The sequence below is a fragment of the Mus caroli genome, chromosome 16 (assembly GCF_900094665.2).
Source record: "Mus caroli chromosome 16, CAROLI_EIJ_v1.1, whole genome shotgun sequence".
Taxonomy (NCBI): Eukaryota; Metazoa; Chordata; class Mammalia; order Rodentia; family Muridae; genus Mus; species Mus caroli.
In genome coordinates, this window is record NC_034585.1 from 31,521,814 (window position 1) to 31,544,749 (window position 22,936).

General features: G+C 44.2%; 1 protein-coding gene across 23 annotated transcripts in view; it reads right to left on the reverse strand.

Annotated features, from left to right (window-relative positions):
• The window catches only part of Kalrn (kalirin RhoGEF kinase), a 606,229-nt gene that overhangs the window by 518,443 nt on the left and 64,850 nt on the right, over positions 1-22,936 (reverse strand). The window lies entirely within an intron of this gene.

Below are 22,936 nucleotides of genomic sequence, written 5' to 3' on the forward strand. Positions count from 1 at the left end.
ATTCCTCCCACCAAGTGAGTCATGTCGTTCACTCTAGACACCACCCGCCCCCACTCCCTCCCACGGTCCCCCCACACTGCCTACCTTCCTCTACTTCTTCCGGAAGAGTCTTAAATTAACACCTGGGTGAGTTATTTTGGCTTTCATTAAAAGACCAGCTATCTTTTACTAAGGAAAAAGTGAGTGAAAATGTGTGGTGTCCAAGCACTGCCAGGGTCAGAGGGGTCTGGGCAGGAAGCCTTTCCAGGCACTTTTCAAATCACGTTAACAAACAAACAAACAAACAAACAAAGGAACAAACGGAACAAAAACCTCATACTGTTAGCACATATTCATCGTGTAATATGATGCCTTTCATTATGATGTTTTCATTGTCCTGCACGACAATGAAAACATTGTTACGCCCTCTGCTCATGGTTCCCCCTCTTACCTTCTTGTCCCCCTGCACCACAGCTCCCTCCCTCTTCTCAAATGTCCCTTCTGCTTTCAGACCATACAACTGCACTTTTAATCTAGATTTAACATATGAGGGGAAATGTACAGTCCTCCTTTGAGCCTGTCTTACTTCACTGTGCTAAGCTCTGGTTCTATCCATTTTCCTGCAGTGATATACTTTTGTTCTTCTTTATGACTGAACAAAACTCCACAGAGGAGTTGGGGAAATGGCTCGGTTGGTAAAGCGCTTGTCAAGCAAGCATGAGGATCTAAGTTTAGATGCCCAGCACCTACGCAAAAGCCAGGCATGGTGGAGCACATCTGTAATTTTAGCACTGGGGAGGTGGAGGCAGGAGGATTCCTGGAGCTTGTTGACAGCTACTCTTGGCAAATTGATAAGCTCCAAGTTCAGTGAGATGCGGTCCCCAAAAATAAAGAGCAATAGAGAAAAAAGAGAAGTTACATCACTAGCCTGTGACCTTTAATGTTCTCAATGTTCTCTCTCTCTCTCTCTCTCTCTCTCTCTCTCTCTCTCTCTCTCTCTCTCTCTCTCTCTCTCTCTCCCTCTCCCTCTCCCTCTCTCTCTCTCTCTCTCTCTCTCTCTTTTTCTCTCTCCCATTGAAACCACTCCCTTTCTTCTCTCCCCAGAAATGACTTTATAGATGCTTTGCTTCTTTATACATATAACTTTTTATTCTTCCACCCTCCATATGCTCAGGGGAAAAGGTTTTTTCCCCTGAAGAAGCCCCTATAGTCTTAGCTCATAGCAGCAGGAGCACAGAAAGCCCCTGTCCATATACTGACCAGTCTTCTCTCAGAATGAAGCCCAAGATGTCTGAAATCTGACCTTCCATCTGTCACTTGATCTCCCATCTTTCACTCCTCCAATTCTGTAGACTGAAGATGGAATGGCAGAGCAAGAAGACTCCAGGGGTCTACTTGGTGATGAGCAGATGTTAATGTGAACTCCAGAAAGGATAGAGGTGACTTAGCTTCAACGCAGAAAGAAGCCTAGGATCACAGCCCCAGGTGCTTTGGTGGCTAGGAGAAACCCCAACACAAGTATGAACAGCTCACCATCTGACTCTACCTCCAATACCAAGGGTCCAGCTCATCTCATCAGAGCCCCCAGTGGTGGACTGCAGAGGAGACAGGGCTTACTTAGGTTAAGAAAAACCAGGCTAGAACCCTACTATGCACAGCACTATATAAGCCAAACGACTTGGGCATGACACTAGACTGTTTGCCTCAGTTTCTTGATTTGTAAAACATTAGCTATACTAGTGTAGGGGCTGATATGAAGATGTTCCTATAAAACTCTGGCAAAAAAAAAAGAATCTATATCCTAAACAAACAAACAAAACCAAGTTATAATACAATCATTATCACTAAACTATATTTCCAGGTTCTTTTTTTTTTTAAATCAAAAGGTCTAGACAGTTTTATCTTCATTTTTTATTTATTCCTTGAAATTTTCATAGATATAAAATGTATCTTGATCATATCCACCCTTCACTATGCCCCTCCAACTCTCCCCAAGACCCATTCCCCAGCAAATCTCCATCCAACTTCACTTCCTTCTTTTATAACATTTTACTTTTAGCCCACTGAGTCCAATTAATGTTGCTCATATGCACATGGGCAAGAACCACCTTCCAATGGCCACACTCTCAGCAGCCAGCAGCTCCATGAGTTCTGACCAAGCCTATAGTACCAGTCAAGAAGTCCTTTCTGTTGAGTAAGCCTCAAATCCAATCAAGAGAGAAGTTGGTTACCACCATAAGCACCCTTCCCACTATTACTGGTCAGTTCAAGAGTGATTTCTCTGTGTCCTGCAACCCATGTATGTATGGTCTGTTTAACAATCCAGTCTTCCCATCTAGTTCTGCTGGCCAGCCAGGAGCCATGGCAGCCTCTATTGCTTTAGATGCCTCAGGGCCTCTCTGATTAATATATCGTAGGGATGTATCCTGTGCCTGACACTGAGAGTCTCATTCAATCACTGTCCTCATTTGAGCCTCTGTTTCTATGATAAAATGCCAACCAAAACCAACTTGATAGAGGGAAGGATTTATCTGGCTTACACTTCTACAATACAGTACCACACCCAGATAAATAGATTTTTATCTTGAGAAACGCACCCCTAACTTTGCTGACAACCTATTCTTCCACACTGAGAAATGTTCCTGGTCTTGGATCTGCTCCTAGAAACCAATTTAAATTTATGAAGCTTCTGGTACTTATGATAAAGTGAAAGTAAATCTAACTGAAGTAAAGACCTACATTCCCATGACAACTTGCTCACTCCCAACTCATATGTTACCCTGGCTCTAGCTCCTTAAAGAAACCCTTGGCTATTCAGAAGTACCAGAACAGAACTTAAAAAGCAGAGGAAGAAAAACAAAACAAAACATTAAATCAAGGAACACACCCTCTACAGCCAAGGTCAACACCAGGAGGGGCAGCGGGGCAGCAGGGCTTCCACGGTGGCGTGGCGGAAAGACTCCACCCATTTAGCACTTTGAACAGAAGCTCCTTCCCAACTGGAAGCACAGAGCTACTAAGCTGGCACATACCCAAAACAGAGAGGTGGGTAAAAATAAAGTTACCACTGCTCCCGTGAGAAGGCCAGGAAGAGAACATATTGAAACAATCATGGCCTGCAGCCCTGCTAACACCCAGGCGACTAAGTGACCTCAGCCAGGAGACACTGAGCAATGTTGCCTTGCTTACTGGGATCTCCCAATGGCAGCCCAATAGGGGTAAAACCCCTAGTCTCCATCAGCCAGTGTTGCCAGCTTTCTGTCTCATTCCTGTCTTTCCTCATACGTACTCGTAATATATACAGACATAGCTCTTTCACGTGAACATTATTTCCCCCACTCTCCTCTCTTCTGTGCTCTGCCTTCATAGGTCCATTTCCCTCTCATCCTTAAGATCATCTAAGTCCAAGTCCACAGCGAGTATTTTCTTCGCTGCTTTCATGGTACCTTCCAACAATGCATCCCTCCCCTTCATCACTGTTCCCATTTTGCTCATAAAAGAGCTTGTGTGGTTATTCCTATTCAATAGGCATTTGTTGAGTAAGTTACACTACCTCATAATCAAGGACTTTTCTAACTGAACCAAATGAGTATCCGCAACAGAGACAAGAGAGCTCTGGCTTGGGCTTCAGATCTTTTATTCTCCTGTGGTAGCTCAGCCCTTAAAAACTCTCACACTTGCACATTCCCAGGGCTTGCTCTTGCTCTCAAGCATCCTGCCAACCACACCTGCTGGCCTCTGGTTGAAGCTGCTTCCCATTGGTAAAGAATGTGTAAAGCACATAAGCTCCAAGGCTCTCAAATCCCAGCTTTGTAAGTGCCTAACATCCTGAGTCCTTAGGAGTCTTCACTAGACCCCATCAAGCCCTGAGAGCAGCCTAGTCCATCTTCCCCACTCTGTGTTCACAAGCTCAGCACCACCCGCCCCTAATGAGAGCAGCTCCCTCAGCCTATGCACAGTGATCCTCTCCGAGATGCCCAGAATGTTGTCTAGAGAAGAACATATGTGCAAGAGAGCTCATGATCTCCCTAAACCCATTTGCCTTTCCCCCCATTCAATTCCATCATACAAACAGGTACCGAGGGGTGCCTGCCTTCCAGATGAATGGCCAGCAGAAGTGAACAGCAGGAGATAAAACCAACCAGCTATGGGAGTTTTCGGCTGGAGTGGTCAATGGCCGCTCTATCAGATTACACCTGGGGTAACAGGGGAGGTTTAGGAGTGTCCAGTCACTGAGTTAGCAAAGGCATTTTAAGATTAACTGGCATTTGTGGTGTGTGTGTGTGTGTGTGTGTGTGTGTGTGTGTGTGTGTTTCATCTGAGGACCCAAGGGAACCTGGGAGGGCCTGGTAGCATGGTCCACCCAGAGCTTAAAGCAGGGTAGTAAAAACTACATCCTACAGATGACTATAATTTATCTCTGACATAAATTCTCTCAATTTAATGTTTCAGACCTGGACTATCTCCACTCTTTCTGAAGTGGCAGCTACAATCACTTTTACTGCCTAAAAAGAGGACTCTCTTTAACATTTGACCCGGGATCTACTCTCTATCTACCAGCCCCTTCAAGAGTTCTACTACCTCAGCCCCTCCCTCCATAGGTTAAGATTGACTTTCACTACCACCCTTGGATCCTTCAGGCCTGATGTGGTCAATAAGAATAGATTTCAGCAGATACTGCCCAAAGTCTGAAGATTTATCAGCTCCAGAGCTTTCTAATGCTTGTCAATTAGTGTGTCCATTTTTCAGGGCTGGCCATGGAAGTCCTTAACTTACTTGACAGAGAAAGAACTCCAGCAAGGCAGGAAGCACCTTGGGCTTGGCTGCCTGAGCCAGCAGGGCTGCCTCCTCAGAGGAAGCCCAGTTCAGCTGCCTGGCAGCAGCCTCAAGGTGAGGAGGCAGGGCCTTAGAAGGCACACTGATGGCCCACCCCCACCCCTAGAAACAACCAAGTTCACAGAGAAACCTAACATAAAGTTTGTCCCCAGTGCCAAGGGACAAAACTTCAAGGCAAATGGAGCTAACTTCTTGCTTTATCTGCCTAGACATGGTCTTAGTGCCTGGTAGTATGAACCTCGCAGAACCTACCTACCCTTTCAGGACCCAGGCCTCCTCTTGACTGTGCGGGCATTATCTTCTTTTCCGAAAGGTAGATAATAGATCATTGAGATTGAGAGTTAGTAGCTAATGTTTTAAGAGATAAACATGAATAAGCTAAACCAATGTGCTATTTGTTTCTCATCAAGGAGGGCAGCTGAGGCAGAAAGACTAAGTGTTTCATTTAAAGTCACAGAGCTGTGTTAGAGTCATGAGTTAACCCAGCCATGTTGACTCAAAGCCTCCTCATGCTTAGCCATTTAACATACTGTCAAAAAAAGAAACTCACTCTGCAAAATAACCACTGGGCTGCCAATCAGGGAAATCATCAACTATCTTACGCACTGTAAATCCTGTGAACCGCAATAGTGACATCAACGTTAGGAAGGTAACCATCTGCGTTCTGATTAGATTTAAGGCTCATTCCACAAGTTAAACACGTGTAGAGCACTGTAAATATGGCCAGTAACTCACTTGATTATTGTAGGTTTGTCTTTGGTTTTTAAAGGAGAAAGCCATATGGAAGCCTACTATTTTATAAGATATATTGTTATAGATATATATAGACTTAGGAGTTTAATTGGAGTTATCCCAGAAACTGTAAGTTGCCAAATAAAAAGTCTGGGGCCAGTAGGGGATAATTCTCCTCTAGTCATTGGTCAGAGTTCTCTCAGAGACCCCCAAAACAACACAAGCTAAGGTCATTGCCCTTGGCTGCTCCCCAGATCTTGATAAGACCCTATTGCTAAAGATAGCACAAACACTGTCATAAGACCTGAAAAAATAAAGTCAGAACTGACCAGGAGGCTTCCTCTCTACTGGACAGCGATCATAGTACCAGGAGGTGCTGTAAAGGCTGCCAGTCAGGAGGTCATCAGCAACTGTCTCGTCTGCTGTAAATCCTGTAAATTACAGTAATAACTGCAATGGTGGCATGAACAACATGGGGGTAACCATCTGCGTTCTGATTAGATTTAAGGCCCACTCCACAGGAATATTGTACAGGTACTATAAATACAGCCAGGAACTCATGATTGGGGAGCTCACATGTCCTAGGGGTAAACGTAATACTATAATTTTTGGACACAGTATCAAACTGTCCTCCAAATTCCTATCTTTCTACCTGTATCTTAGTGTATCTTCAGACCTTATCAGAGAAGTTTCTTTGTGCAGTGGATGATGGCTGATGCAGAAACTCAAGAGGAAGTGACCATGGAGTGCTCGGCCATGAATAAGACACTTATAACATGCTGTCTCCATGGTGCTCATCACAGAAGAGAAAAGACCGTAAAAGCCAGAGGAGTTGAAGCAAAAATAACATTTTCCGGACTTGATGGGACTGTTGTGTTCAAAAAGGACAGAAGCTACATGAAGACCACTTCAGTTCACTTTCACCCCATATTTCCCACCTCCCTCCCAAACTGAGCTATACTCAACTGACTGTGAGCGCAACCCCCAAAAACAATGAGTATAACATGCCTCCTTTGGTCCTGCTTGAGACGTCTTCTTTGAGGGATTACTATGAGTTAGCAATCTATGGCAAAAACTCAACTAGTAAGGAGAACTTCTACAGTGAAGTAAAACTGTAGATAGATATAGGATATAGGAAAGAGGGAGGGAAGACAGCCCAAGTCTATAGATGTTGCCCGCTCTTCACATGGACACTATAGAGGACAGGATCAAGGGGGGAGAAATATCCCTTCTCCTGAGGATGCTTGTCTCGAAGGGATGATATGAAGCCCATCTAGTGCCTAAAAGGCCAAGAAGCAAGCCAGCACTCACCAAAGACTGTCTTGGTACCTGACGCCTCACCTTCTAGGTCTCCTACTTCTAGAAATGAGTGGCATATTAGAGCAAGGGCAGCCTTCTAGCCCTGCAGGGAAAGAGAGGCTCATGTTCCCACGGAGGAACCTAAAACCTAACATGCTCCTCCTCTGGCCAGCTGCAGTCCACTTCTGCTAAAGATCTACAGAGGACTCAGCTCGTGCAGTGCAGTCCATGGTGACTAGAAAGCACTGTTATGGTGATAAGAAGCATTAGGCTCTATATTCTGTGCATTTATAAATGAAGTGATTTGTAATATGATCATGTTTAAAAATGAATTTTTAATAAAGTAATTATTTCTGATGTAATTTTAATCTCGAATGTTTTTGAATTAAGGATGTTTATTATACTTTGATCATGGGTTATCTCGAACTCTCAGTTTTTAAGTCACAAAGTATGTTTTCAAACCCATGGCTCGTCTTTCCCAAATTTTTTTTAAGTCTGAGTCCCTGCCTTCTCTACTCTACCTCCCCACCTTGCTGGTTGTGATTAGGACCAAAGGCCCAATCCTCATTGTCTACATTTCTACATTTCTAAATTACATGTATTTATTATTCACTTGAGTGTGTGCACGTATGCCTGGTTGTGGGCACAGAGTTCCGAGAGCAGTGTGCAAGATTTGATTCTCTCCTTCAACCCTGTGAGTCTCAAAGGCTGAACTCAGGTCCTCAGGGTTAGCAGCAAGTGCCTTTACCCGCTGAACCATCTCACCAGCCAAGGACAAGCTGGGCTTTTTATTTGGTTGGTTGATGTGTTGGTTGGTTGGTTGGTTGGTTAGTTGGTTAGTTGGTTGCTTGCTTAACTAGTTGGTTTGGTTTGGGATTGTTTGAGATACACTAGCCCTGTTCTCATGACCTTCCTGCCTCAGCCTCCTGAGAGCTGGAAGTACAGGTTTGTGCCACCACACCCAGCTCTACATTTTTTTGCATCACTGGGCACATGTAGGTCCCCAGGTAGAACAAGAACCATAATTACATTTGTCTCTATGTCTCTCTGTTTTTTTCTAAGATTTATTCTTTTTTTTTTTTTATGTGTAGGAATGTTTTGTCTGTGTGTCGGCATGAGCACCACATTTGTGCCTGGTGCCCATGGAAACCAGAACAGAGCATCAGATCCCCTGATATTAGAGTTACAGATATTTGTGAACCATGATGTGGGTGCTGGGGATCAAACATGGGTCCTCTGGAAGAACAGCCAAGTGTTTTTAATCACTGAGCCATCTCTCCAAGCCAATGACTATGTTTCTTAACTGTTAACTCAAGGTAAACCCAGTATAGTAGACATAATTGCCCCACTCATGACTATTTACACCCTTCATTCTTGCTCTCAGTCCTTATATTTTGTTTAGAAATCAAGTATCGTGTGCTTTAGGAAGACAACTTCCAGCCTCATGTGTAGTGACTGCAATTAGCTCAGAAATTGTATCCCCTGCTAGATTTATTTAGGAATTGCTGGTGATATAATGGCCTTGGAATTATGAAAAAAATAAAGTCTAAAGGACATCTAGGAAATATTTTCTTAATCTTGAAGGGAACTAAGTGTAAAGAAGCAGGATCTCTGTGATGTCAATCTCATATGCAGCATGTGGGATTATGTTTGTGATGTCAATCTCATATGCAGCATGTGGAATTATGACAGCCAGCTTGGTACTATAAGCATGGTAGAATAGAGAGATGCCAGGAATTAGGTCCCAGGCTCTCCATTTCTTGTAATGGCAGGAGAAGAGAACAGGACCAATCCTTTCCATTGAGAACAACTGTGTATTATGTTTGTTTTTAATCTTCCTGAAAGCATTAAAAAAAAGAAAAACCAATAAGGCAACAAAGAGTCAGTAGGTCAAAACCCAGGAGAAGCTGAAAATCCAAAGAGACCCAGAACACAAAGTGACTTCTACATGAAGAACATTTGCCAATAGGCAAGAAACAGAAGCAAATTTAAGCCATGCTTTAGAAAATCAGAAAAGATGAACGGAATGAGATCAAAAGTTCAGAACCTGCCCAAGGAGAAGGCATTCTCACATGAATAACGATTCCAAGCTAAGCTTCTTCCCAGGGGAACAGCATTATCTTCAAAGTAAAAGCATCCTGGAAATAAGACAGCTCTCTGGAAAACCTGAGACTCAAGTTGCCTGCGGTGGCTCCAAGGCATCCAAGCACTCAACTCAGGTTTAGGTGGAACTGGACCTGTGGTGTCAACAGGAGCCTGACAAAAGAGAGGAGAAACTGCTCCAGGAAAAACGTCACCATTCTAGGTTTCAAGGAACTGAGGTCTTGGAATCGACTTCCTAAAAGCATTAGCAACCCAGGACCCAACAGGATAGCAACCATTACACAGTCAACAGCTGGGGGGGGGGGGGCAAAGAAGTGAGTCCAGAACACAAAGCAACCTTTGTCTGAGCGCATCTGCCAATCTGCAAGAAACAGCGGTCATTATGGAATTTTCTCCCCACAAAAGCTTTCTCAAACATAGTGAACATGATGTAATAAAAAAGTAACCAAACACCAAAGGAAAAGCAAAGACCACCAAAACCCGCAGACCACAGACAAGACCTACACCTACGGTAGTTACGCCACCGCACTGACTTATATATCAAAGCATTATTCCATATAAGGTAAATATATTCAATTTTTACTTGTCAATTTTACCTAACTTAATATGGAAAAACAAAAGGAGTTAGATATACAAAACCCCACAGCCTAGAATTAGCAAACAAAAACTATAAAACAAGTATACTATGTTAAAAAAAAAATTAAAGACAAGTTTAAAAGGTTTTCATGAAACTGGAGGGTAAATTGGAAAACAGTTAAGTATTCTGGCACCAGAACATACAATAATTGATATTGATAACTCAATGCACACATTTAATTGCAGATTAGACGTATCTAAGTAGGTAGTTAATAAGCCAGAAGATAGATTGGAGAAAATTGTCTAGAGTGCATCATAAACATAAAATTATGAAAAATGCAGAAATAACAATAAAGAATACATAAGATCCAATAAGAAATCTCAATATTAATCAATGTAAGAGGAGGAAATGGAGGTAATGGTATAGAATTTTCTAAAAACTGATGACTGCAGCATCTCATGGGTGTGATGAATCTGACGAACACAAGCAGATGACATAAGAAAGAATCTGACAATAGGGAGATGCTGTTCAACTCCCCAGCTTCCCACATTAAGAGATGGTGGAGAAGAAGACATCCACTTATTGTTTAAGTCAGCTTGAGCTTGAACTCAGTTATATGTAGCCAACAGCATCGTAGGTGATACCCACAGGGAAAACAGAGTATCCGTCATTTGTGGGGTGGTGCCACAAATAGATGGTATTTGGTTTCTGAGTGAGTACACCAGGGACAGGGTTCAGTTGGTAAAGTGCTTGCTTTGTAAGCATGAGGACTGGAGTCTGATACTGAAAGCTGGGCATAGTGGCATATACTAGCTATTCCAGCACCAGAGAGCCAGACACTGGGTCCTTGAGGCTCACTGGCCAGTTAACAGTCTACTCAGCAAGTCCTGCGCCAAGTGACAGACTCAAAAACAAAAAGTGTCCTCTGGCTTCCACATGATCACACACAAAACGGGTGGGGGCTCTAATTAATGTCTTCCTGACATTTATAATTATTACAACTATTTATCCTTGGTATAAGGTAGGAAGGGCAGGGAGAGCCAAGCAGAGCACCCAGGGGGTGCTTGTCCTGGGCCACCGAAGCAGAGCATAAAACCAAGGGAGAAATATCTCAGCCTTTTGTTTGTCTTTGTTCTGGAATTTCTCTATAAGGCTAGCATTGAACTTCAATTTTCCCAAGAAAATTAGTGTCTCCATGTATTCAGGGCTCCCAGTCTCTCACATATTCCAGGTGTCCAAGACATACTTAAACAGGGATCAGAGCAAGCTCACATCACGTAATCCTCATGTACCATGCCCACACCTACTTTCTTAACTTTGATCTCTTCAAGTCCAGAAAGCTTTCCAAGGCAAAGAACACTCAAGCAGGGAGAATACTCGCCCCTGAGGCCCAAACACAGAAGGAGCCACCTTGCTCCCCACACTCCTGCTGTGCATAGGCTCCTCCAGACCTGGCCAAGACTCCTGCAGGAACAGCAGCATCATTTGGGATGATCTCCCTGTGGTAGAGGAGTCAACACCAGGACTCTTGTTTATTTATGTTCATCACTAGGCAGTGATGGAGAGGGAGGGGGAGGGGAAGAGTCAGAAAAGAAAGGTCTAGCAAAGTTGTGGTGGGCCAGAGACTGGTGGAAGAAATATCTTTATAATTTCACTGCTTTCCAACTACACTGTCTGTAGCTGGAGCCCCCTGGGTGGAAGGTTTGTATATTATTGGAGATAAGAGTTTGTAACCCTAGTTATGTCTCCAGAGCATTTGCCTTTGCTCATCTTGAAACTTCTAGCAAGAAAAAAAAAAGTGTGGTTTCCATTACAGTGTCACCAAGGGACTTGTACAGGGTTTGGATCATTAAAATAAAAACATTGATGAGTAAGCCATGCCACTTTGTCTCCAAGACTTACATCCTTCCTCCACCCCTGGCCCTGGGCTTTATTTTGAGACAGGCTCAAAATAGTTTATAAAATATGGAGTTCATTATCCCAGTTAACAGACTTCATTTTGCATGAATGTAGATTAAAAGCCCCATGCCAATTTTTCCTCCTGGGTTTCTGGGGAAGATACTCCACTGCCCTTGCCTGAGCTGGGTTCTTGGGGATAAAATTCTATTGTGGCAGTAGAGAGGCAGGAGGCCCCACTTCTAACTCATGCTGTTGCATGATTATTACCATGAAGGATGAAGTACAACTCTGCCATTGGGGCTTCTCAAGTTTGCTTGGATCCTTAAAAGTTTGAATCTAAACTAGAATTAATTCATGATTTCTTAAGTCTGCTCATTCTTCCAGATTCAGTGACAACAGCAAGATTAATGGGATAAAGCTGGAGTTGGCTGTGGTGGCACATACCACTAATGCCATCATTTCAGAATATGAGACAGAAGCAGTTCTAAGTTCAAGGTGAGCCTGAGCTATAGAAAGACTGTCAAAAAAAAAAAAAAACCAACCCAGTAGCTGTAGCTTAGTGTAGACTACTTGTCTAGCACATACGATCCCTGGATTCTCACCTCAGCCCTGAAAGGGATGGAGGGAGAGGAAGTGGTAGAATGGGGTTGCAAACAGAGGACTATAATGAAGTAAGGCCTCAACTTGGGGTTTTCTGACATCACGTCTTCCTCAGCTAATAACTATGGTTTTGTGAATTTAACCATCTCTTCAGTATTGAGTTTCCTTATCCCTTCCATCTACACTGTCATTTCTCTAGGAAACAAATATGCATGTAAAGAGAGTATAGAGAACAGGACTTTCTTCCCATTGCTGATCTTACTCCCCTTGATGTCTCTCAGTTCAGCCCTGCCATGCCCCAGCCTCATTTCCTTACAGAGCATCACTTTATGCCTTACCATCAGAGTCCTCTTCCTTCACTCTGTCCAGATCCTTGAAGATCCAAGTGCTCAAGTCAGAGCATACAGTAACAGATGCACACATAGGTCACCTGACTTCAACCACTCTGTGAGCAGGTGCCTCTTCTACCCCAGCTCTCCTGCTTTCTACAGAGCCGGGAGGGGAGACTGGATTCGTGATGACACACAATTCTCCCTGAGCTGGCCCAAATTAGTTCAGTGACAGTGTAACCAGGTGATAACACACACAGACACACACATATACAGACATACAGAGACAGATAGACAGATACATGCACACACACACACATATACAGAGACATACAGAGACAGACACACATACAGAGACAGATAGACAGATACATGCACACACACACACACACACACACACACACACACACACACACTTTCCAGTCCTGGGTCTTCTCTGTCCCTCTAGCTATCTCATCTATATAATGGCATCCTCTATAATCACAGGTTGACTGAAGTTCTAAATGAAGCACATCAGGTCCCATCTAAAGTCACACATTACCTCAAATATCTGGTCTTAGTTCATGACATTCTGAACTTGAAATGCTTATTTTTTATCTTTTCTACTTAAATAATTTTCTAAGTCCTCTTTTCTTCCTCCCAACAGAGAGTGCCCCATCCTCGGGTCTCCCAGTTGTGTATACACTTTCTGTTCAGGCCACCTCCTGCTTTTCAGAACACTTCTGAACTTTGTAGCACTTACTACAAGCTGCTATTATAAATCCAACTGTTGCTTGACTTCTGTGCTATCTGCTCTCTCTCTAGAGGCAAACTCTACGAAGACATCATGCTTTATTCATTCTGTATCCCCAGCAAGCAGCACAACGCCTTGACTGCCTAGATTCACTGTCGGTCTTCTCAGCATGTACAAGTCAATTCGTAAATCCACTCCTGTTCACCATTTCCTAACTTCTGTCGCTGCCCCACCCCTAACCTTAAATATGTTCAGGCCTCCCTTCTTAAATGAAAGCACCGCTTGACCCTAATGTCCCACCAACCACTCGTCTATTTTTACCTTGTATTTTCTGACATATTTCTCAAACAAACAGTACGTGCTGGCTGCTGCCTCATCCTCACCACTTCCTCCCACTGCAATCTGGTTGCTCATCACCAAGGCACCAAAACGATGGTGCAAGAAGGCATCAATGCCTTCTGTCACCAAACCCTTCCATGCTGTCCCACCCCCTGCACACGATGATCCCTAACTACCCCACTCATTCCCCTCAAGGCTTTGCTTGTTCTTCCAACTCTTAAGAAATAGCGTCTCATGTCTCTGATTTCCACAATCCGTCTGCCCTGTGCTACCTTCCCTGGACTATGACCAGCATCCCTGTCTCTTCTAGGCATCTGACTCAAATCATGCATCTCCTCCCTCAACTGCTGCCTAGGACCACAGACATAATGCTGCTGCTGGAGCAGTGGTTCGCAACCTTCTAAGACTGTAACCTTTAGCACAGTTCCTAATATTGTGGTGGCTGCCCGCCCCCAACCATAAAATTACTTTCATTGCTACTTTATACCTATAATCTTGCCACTATTATGATTTGTAATATAAATATGTGTTCTCCTATGGTGTTAGGTGACCCCTGTGAAAGTGTCTTTCAATTCCCAAAGGAGTCATGACCACGGGGTTGAGAACCGCCGTACTAGAAGGAGTTGGGCACTCTGTGATCTAAAGTTAAGGTTTCAACTCCCATTATTTATATTGTTATTGAAGATCAGCCTGAGACCATGGTGGTCTGATAGGATGCATGGGGCAATTTCAATATTTTTGTATCTTTTGAGGCCTGTTTTGTGACCAATTATATGGTCAATTTTGGAGAAGGCCCCGTGAGGTGCTGAGAAGAAGGTATATCCTTTTGTTGTAGGATAAAATGTTCTGTAGATATCTGTTAAGACCATTTGTTTCATAACTTCTGTTAGTTTCACTGTGTCCCTGTTTAGTTTCTGTTTCCACGATCTGTCCATTGATGAAAGTGGTGTGTTGAAGTCTCCCACTATTATTGTGTGAGGTGCAATGTGTGCTTTGAGCTTTACTAAAGTGTCAACTCCTTTCCAGTGTAACTCTACTATGTCTCCAGCTAAACCTCAGCATGGCCTTTCTATCATTTAAAGTATGAAGAACCTCGAATCCCTGTAAATTCTTGTCCTGCTCTTAAAGCATCCAAATTCACACCAACATCAAACTCTGGTGGTCAAGAATTCCCTGTGACTTCCCTCCCAAACATACTCTGGATATGCCCTTTTATACAGTTCCTCATACTGAGGTGCTCCCCCCACCATAAATTTTGTTGCTACTTTATAACTGTAGTTTTGCTACTATTAATTATCCTCATGTAAACATGTTTCTTCCAAGGGTCTTAGGCGACCCCTCTGAAGGGGTCATTTAACACCTAAAGGAGTCACATCTTTGAACGTCCCTCTCCTTCAGCTATGCATCTCCTTCATGCCTCATTGTGCCTTGGTCCACTTCACTGACCGGAGAGTCTGACTGCACCAAAGTTCTGTTTGCTCTTCAGGGAAGATACACACAGCCAAGTAAATAGTTTTTATTTCTTCCTATGGTGTCCTAGCTAATTTTACTTACCAATTTTGTTGTAAAGCACCTTCTGTGCATCCAAATGTTTCCTTAGACCATAACCACCCCAGGTCATGCCTCTTGGGATTCCCAGCTCCTAAGTCTACGCCCAGATACAGGAGTATTATCCAATACATTTTAATGACATGCTACTACCCTGCCACCAATCGTTTGTAACCTGATGTAAGCGGAGAGCAACCTCAAGCTCTCTCCCCAGCTCCAGCTCTTACCACATAAAAGCTCCACATTCTCTGACCTCCACCCTCATAATTAAGTCACTGTATTGTCTATTCTGTTGACAGTGCCCTTCCTCTGACTAGACATAAAGATTCACAAAGACAAGTGCATTGTCTCCTTCAACACTATGCCCAGATCCACAAACACAGCATAGCACACAGTAGGTCCTTAGTGGATATTTATTAGGTGAATGTGCGTGCCTTTCTTCATTCATCCCACTTATCTCTCCCTCCTAGGAATTCATAGCGCTCATTTAGTGATTCAACATGAAATTATATCCCCTGACGTGATAAAGAAGTATTGTAGGTGTTACTGCTGTGTGTTTTGTAGATGTTGTAGGTACTGTCCACCAGAACCATGACTCACTAGAGTTAGAAGAGCACCTACTTACAGTCGGATGGACGGGCTGTAAGAAATTCAGAGAGTTACCAACCAAGGAGTACACATGGCATATGTAGCAGAGAATGGCCTTGTCAGGCATCAATGGGAGGAGAGGCCCTTGGTCCTATGAAGGCTTGATAGATGCCCCAGTGTAGGGGAATCAAGGGTGGGGACATGGAAGTGGGTGGGTGAGTGGAGGAACACCCTCATAGAAGCAGGGAGAAGGGGGATGGGATGGAGGGAACCAGGTAAAGGGATAAAATTTGAAATGTAAATTAATTAAAAAAAATAAATTTTAAAAAGAAAAAAGAAATTCAGAGAGGTTACAGTTACTTTGTTCATGTGTTTTGCTAATTTTTTTTTTTATCCCCATGGATGTTTGGTCTGTATGTGTGTCTGTACACCACACATGGGCTTGGCACTCATGGAGACCAGAAGGTACCAGACTCTTTTAGAACTAGGATTACAGATGTTTGTGAGTCACCGTGTGGGTACTGGGAATTAACCCTGGCTCCTCTTAAGCACAGTTGGTGTTCTTAACCACTGGGCTATCCCTCCTGCCCCTAGCTTTTGCTTCTTTGGGATCTTTTTGGGAGATGGTGAATTTATAGCCTTCCAGAGTGCAGGAATCTGATCTCCTACCCCTGCAAGGCCCCTGCAATGCTTGCAGACATTATTAGCCCAGAATCTGCCACTTTCACAATTTCACAAACCACCTCCACCCACAAAGTAAAAAGCAAGCCTGGAATTCAGTTGGCTTTCTGACCATTGAGGAAAACACCTTTGGCCTTCAGCAACCATTCTGTAAACCTCAATAGAAGAACAGGCCCTAGGAGGCCATGCCACCCCAGGGGAGACTTGCTACTTTCTTTTCCTCATATCATGGTAACCTCTGCCCCACTGCTTGGAAACTCCATACCAGTACTCCAAACAGAAGCTATCAGTGTCCTTCCCCCAGGACTTGACCTAGATACATCTTACCTGGTGATCTCACACCACAGACAGCACAGTCAGTGATATCCTCTCCATCTGCCAACAGGGGAGGTAGCTAGATGCTGTTTCAAATGCATGCTAAGGATGGAGATTCGGGCATCTCTATGTGCGTAGCAGTCAGCATAGGAGCTAACCCATCCTATGTGGAAAGGTCCTGGACCTTTGCTTTTCTCTTAGCAGTTGTATGATCTCAGCAAAGTAGTTCCTTCGACAAGTCTGCTCCCCGTCTGTAAAATGGGAACCAGTGTGATCTACACAGAGAAGGACCTGGCAGACCAAAAGGAATATGACACTGGCATTATCACACTCTTACTGTTCTCTTTTTGACTCCTAACCAAGGCGGTAATAATCCTTGTTCCTGGAGTGTTCAGATACCCTTTTAGTCAACATGAATTTACTAGATTTCCCATTAGAATACAACCTTGACCTAGGTGTCTAGGGGAAAATTCAAAAGGATGATGGAGACAAAGGCTTGCCCTCTACTTATAATGGGTAAAAATGACCCCTTGAAGCAATTAGACTCCACAACAGCTACAGAAAACCCAAAGGAGAAGCACCCATACTGAGTATTTGCTGGCATCAAGCACTGGGCACACATCTTAACTCCTTCACTGCATAGAGCGATATCATGATGCATACATAATTGCTACCTACAAGAACACAGTGAACCGCTGGTCCCTGGCCTCTGCACCTGAGGTCCCATGTGCCTGAAGAGAAGGAAGTGTGACTAATTAGGGGCACTTTTTCTGGAGGACACAAGAGTCAAGGGTCTGAGAAAGAGAGAAATGTGGCCCATTGTCCACAACTGAGGCTCTGGGCATTTTGAAAGGAAAGAAAGGGGAGAGGTCTGAGGAGGCCATGGGGAAGGCAGGAAACCACAGGGGATTATTCTGTGATAGTGTTTCAAATTGCTTATCAGATAAGAAGCCTACATCCTCTGATAGGCATATACTTGTGACTTCAGAAGCTAAGTTAAAGTAACTTTGTCTGATATGAATATTCAGCTCAAGTAGAAAGATTACAACCAAACCTCCTCTCATTAGAAGAACTCCAGCATAGCTGTATCACCCAACATGTTCTTCATACATGTGTTGCATGATGCTCTCTTCTTTCTCTCAGTGAAACCTCCAAGGGAAGCAACATATCATAGAAATGTATCCATAGAAGCCATATTTCATTACCAAGTGCACACACAGCCACTAACCAGAACAGGAAAGAAAGAAAGAAAGATAGCCACCATGAACAGCTGGAGCCTGTGGCAGAACAGGAAAGATAGCCACCATGAACAGCTGGAGCCTGTGGCAGGTTGGTCTAAGCAGAGAGACACCAACTACAATCCAGACAGGGGCCAAAGCTGTGCAGATAACTAGGCTGTCAGGAAGCCAAAGAGAAAACATCACTCGATGACAAGAACCTGGGACAAGAGTAGTGAGGACAAGACAGCCCAGAGAGCCTTCACAACCTAGGCTAGGAAGGCTAGCTGCCTCTTGACCCTGCACTGCACTTAGGTAGAATCGGTCCTTGCATTGGAATGGTTGAGAGTTCTGAAGGTTGAGACAACAGACAACATCAGTCAGGGAGATAGGAACTTTAGTGAAAATCTCAAGTAGGTTCCTGGCCAGAGTGAATCCTCACTCTATGAAAGCTGTGGACGAGAAGCCCCCCCCCCCCTTTCCATCTTTCTGACAGTATGAAAAGGAGCATCCTTTCTCTGATTCTGGCAGAAGATGACAGTACCCACCTAATGACAGTGGAACTTACCTTGAACAAATAAGGAAATATTTTTGACACACAATGTGACAAACTGTCATCCCTAGGTGGAAAACCTAACTAAGGCAGCCAGAACTGAGAGCTGTAGACTCAAAGCAAGCTGTGAGGGGTGAGGGGTGGGGGTGGCAATCAACCTTCTGGAGCACAGGGCAAATGTTTCTCCAGGAATAAGAAGGAAAGTCAGGGTTTAGTTAGGTAATGATACAAAGTGTCTGCAGTTTCTAAATAAAGTTGCACAGATCGTACCCTAAAGATTACACTCTTTTTCATTGTTTCTGGTTTATCTTCTCGTTACTCTGTATTTGCTATTCTCACAGCGATGGATTAGCTCAGTTCCTTTGTTATTTTGTCTCAGAGCCATTCTGCCATTGCTTTCTGGCATCACATTAAAAGATGGCAACAAGCAGCCCCCAGCCTTGACTCCATCAGAATCACTGGCAGAGATGCCAGTGCCATTCCCTGCCAGGGGTTCGAATCCAGCTGCCTGGGTCGAGGCTGGAAAGAAATGGGAACTCTGTGCTGTGCCGTGAGTCCCAGATGATTCCAGTTGGTTTCTGGTGTAAAAATCCCAAGTGCTTTAAGGTATTCATCAGAAAGCAGACAATGCCGGAGAAGAAACCAAGCAGTCTAAAATGGATGCTGTGAATTAGGCCTCTCATTTAAATGTTTCCAAACACCATTTTTACCATATCTAAAAATCTTCTACACTATATTTTCTTTTATATAATTTTAACTTGGCTCCATTTTGTAAATGAAGTTATTTTTAAAAGAAAATAATAGGTTGGGGGTAAAAAGCATGATGGCATAAACAGGCTGGAGGAGAGCTAGAAAGATAGCCCAGTCAGTAAAGTGTTTGATTGCAAGCATAAGAACCCGAGTTTGATCCCCAGCACGCATGTACAAAAAGCAAAGCAAGGTGGCACATGCTGAGAACTCACTCCAGCACTGGGGTGGCATCTGATAGGTGGGTACCTGGGGCTCTCTGGCCACCCAGCCTATCCTACTCAGAGAGCCCCAGACTAAATAAGACACTGGCTCAAAACAGACACAAAACCCACAAACAACTCACAAGGAACAGAAACCAAGGTTGGCCTTTGACCTCTACATGAAAACACACATTGTGTGTGTGTGGGGGGGGGGTAAAGAAGGAGGGAAGAAAAGAGAAAGAGAGGAGAGAAGAGTCAGAGGCACAAAGAGAGACTGGGAGAGAGGGGGAAGAGAGAGAGAGAGAGAGAGAGAGAGAGAGAGAGAGAGAAAACAAGAAAAGGTATGGCTCTGAAAGAAAGGGGAATTCTAGGTTAGAGAGTAGGAAAAAGAGGGAGAAGAGGGCACAATGACCCAGGCTGGGGATGAAAATGGACAGAATTTTAGAGATGGATTGAAGAGTAGTAGACAAGCAGCAGAGAATTAGGTACAGGTATCGAGGCTGTACCCACATACTAGGAACAAGAACAGACATGAGGGGTTAGGCAGGCAGGGAGGCTGGGGCAGCAGACATATGAGCTGCATGTTATGGCAGGAAAGATGGGAAGGCCCATGGAAGTCAGGGTGAAACTGAGGCATTAGCAATGGGGAACAGGAAGAGTTAGGAGGGCCCACACAGATGGGCGAGATGAGGCATGGCAGCGTGGCAGAATCAAACACTGGGCAGAGCAAATCACCCTCCAGGCTGAGAATCTCAAGCACTACCTCTAAGTTACCAAAACTCATCTCAAGGGCTGGTGCTGGTGGGCTTTTCCACATGCTGGTAAACCCTCCCCAGACCCACCAGGTCCCTGCAGATGCACCAGACTTCAGTCACACAGGCAAGGCTGCCTCTTCATTCTTCTGCATGGGCTTCTTACCTCTGGCAGGGGTCTCCACCATGGCAACTCTCTCCTTAGCCAATGTCTGCAAGCCCAGATCGTAGGCAGTAGAGTCAATAAACACCCAGAACACACACAGTAAAAACTGCATCCATTATTAACGAGAATAAATCACCCAAATGTGATGTATGAAAAAGCCGGCACACCCTTATCGCTAAATCCTTGTATACAGTTCAGTCGTGCTCTCAGAAACAACAGACTTAGTTTTCAAGCCTGACCATTAGCCGATGAAAAAACGATGAAAAAAAATGTGTCTGTAGCAAGAGATCATACGCAGTTATTTTTCTGTAAAGTTTATTTCTCCTCCATGGTGTGTTCTGATGTTTCCTCCCCTTTTAAGTGTGTCAAGTCCCAGATTCATTTCTCCTCTGTCGCAGCCAACCAGCGCACACCGCCTGTCCGTCATTTCAATTTCCTGGGATAAACCCATCATTCCCTGCCTCTTTTCATCCCTCACTCCCCCCTGGCTTTCTTGAGGCCTGTGACCTTCAAGATGACATAAGGCATAGCAATGGCAAAGGAAAGATAAAATCCTAAGACAGAGGAAGGGAGCTGTGTTCTGTTTCCTTGGAGACCTGAGGGAAATCTCTTCACTTCTCTGGAAGGCAGGCCCTTCTTTCTTTCCCTCCCTCCCTCCCTCCCTCCATCCCTCATTCATTCATTCATTCATTCATTCATTCATCCAACTAATATAGGCTGAGCATTTCCTATGAGCTAGCTCAATCCACGCAGCATGCCATTTCCTATGTAATGATGGCTAACATTACTATAGTTGCCAAATGCAGAATCCCGTTTGAATGTAGACATACATTCATCATGTGGGTGTTTAGAATACTGGGTTACCTAGTAACTAAAACTGAGTGACATGAGCAATGTCCAACCCACAACAGTCCTGCTTGATATCAGATACCCTAAACAGTCTAGAATCTCATGTTATGGAAGTCCCTACAAACATTGTTTACAGGAATGACCATAAGCCTATACACACCTAATGTGCATACACATTTCTGACAGCCAATATCTGATATCTAGGGATCCATCAATCTACAACTTCATCATGTGAGATGCTTTCATGTGTGAACTAACACATTTCCTGCAAACTGTATGGTGTAGGTATTACTAATATTCCCACTTTTTCAGCCAAGATTAATGAGCCAAAAACAAATTATTTATTCAAGGACCCTTAGAAAGGAATGAAGCTAGTACTTGGAATGAGTTGGCAATTCTTGGATTCCGGTATTAATGAAAATTGAAAATAAATATAGCTTATATTTTGGCATCTGCTTTCTTCTTTAAATTACTATGATATGCTGATCTGCGCATGGCCTCTGTTCACACGAATATAAATTATCTCTCTGCCTCTAACAGCTTTTCGGTAGCTTGCTCAGCTCTGGGCTGTTGCGTGCCACCTGTTCCTGTCTTTCCCAGGATGTCTGCAGGAGAGTGGGAACTAGATGTCTTTGTTGATGAGCCCTAACTGTTGGGGCATTTTGTCCCTGACAGGCACTGGGTTCTAGAGTCTCTCACTTAGCTCTTATGGCCCTCAAATGGGCATCATTACTGTAGCCATCTCTTTTTACCATGGAAAGAAAGAGACACGGAGACATTGGGACTTGCTGAGATCACACAGAAACGGGGTGGTTGTCTTACCCTCCCCCCTCTATGAGCGCCACCATTACAAAGTCCTGGCTCCATTCTCCATCCTCATCTCATCTCAAGTCTGGCTTCTCAGAGGTGTTTCTGAGTGCTAGTGAAAGCCTGCTTCCCGAGTACGCTGGCTTGGGTTCCTCCATCTTTGATTTCTCCCGATAAAGCCCTGGTGTATCTGCACTGGGCAGCTCTGCTTCCACGGTATCCACCTCTGGGTGTACCTGAGACCACCCCGCGAAGAGAGGGATACAGTTTGGGGTGGGTAGCAGAGCTTTTCCAGGACCATATTTTTCATCAAAGATTTTGTCTCACTCTTGCCAAAACTTCTTAAAGGAGCCAAAGCTCTCAAACGCACAGCCAACATTTCAGAAACCAATTACTACACGAAGTTCCTAGTGGTCTTTCTTTACAGCGGAGGGTCTGGGCTTGCGTGATAGTGCCAGGATATTTGATTGCAGTAATAAACGCGGCTGACATGTATTAAGGTCAGAGTAACTCCTTTTCCTTTTCCTAACCACACATTCTCACAGACTCCATCTACAGACAGGCCACTAAGGGAGCTGTCCCCAGGACAAGTGCTGTAACTCCATGGTGCTGAGAGCCAGGCACGGAGGGAGGAACTCTGCATTGAGTCCCCAGTGCGCACACTACCTGTGATGGTATGTTTTACCTGCAGGAGTTAAATGACAACCATGGCATATAGGCCCCACAATGCCCATTTCACAGATGGGGAAACAAGCTCAGAGGAACACACAAATCCGCCTATGCTCACAGAGCTGTACTGAGATAGGAGTCTGCATGGGTCTGCCCCAGCTTCCACCTGCAGGGACCAGTCTCATCTCTGGTGAAAACCCCAACAAGAAATGTGACTGTGCTGTGCAGCTGTCCCCCAAACGATTCTGTGCTCCCCATCCCCAGCTGGGTCACACATGTCCCCAGAAAAACAGCCCTTCTTTTATCTGCTATAGGTTTGCTGCTTGCTGTTGCTCTATGCCCACTTATTTATTCCCCCCCCACTCCCATCTCTGCTGTACCTTTTTCCATCTCTCTCTCTCTCTCTCTCTCTCTC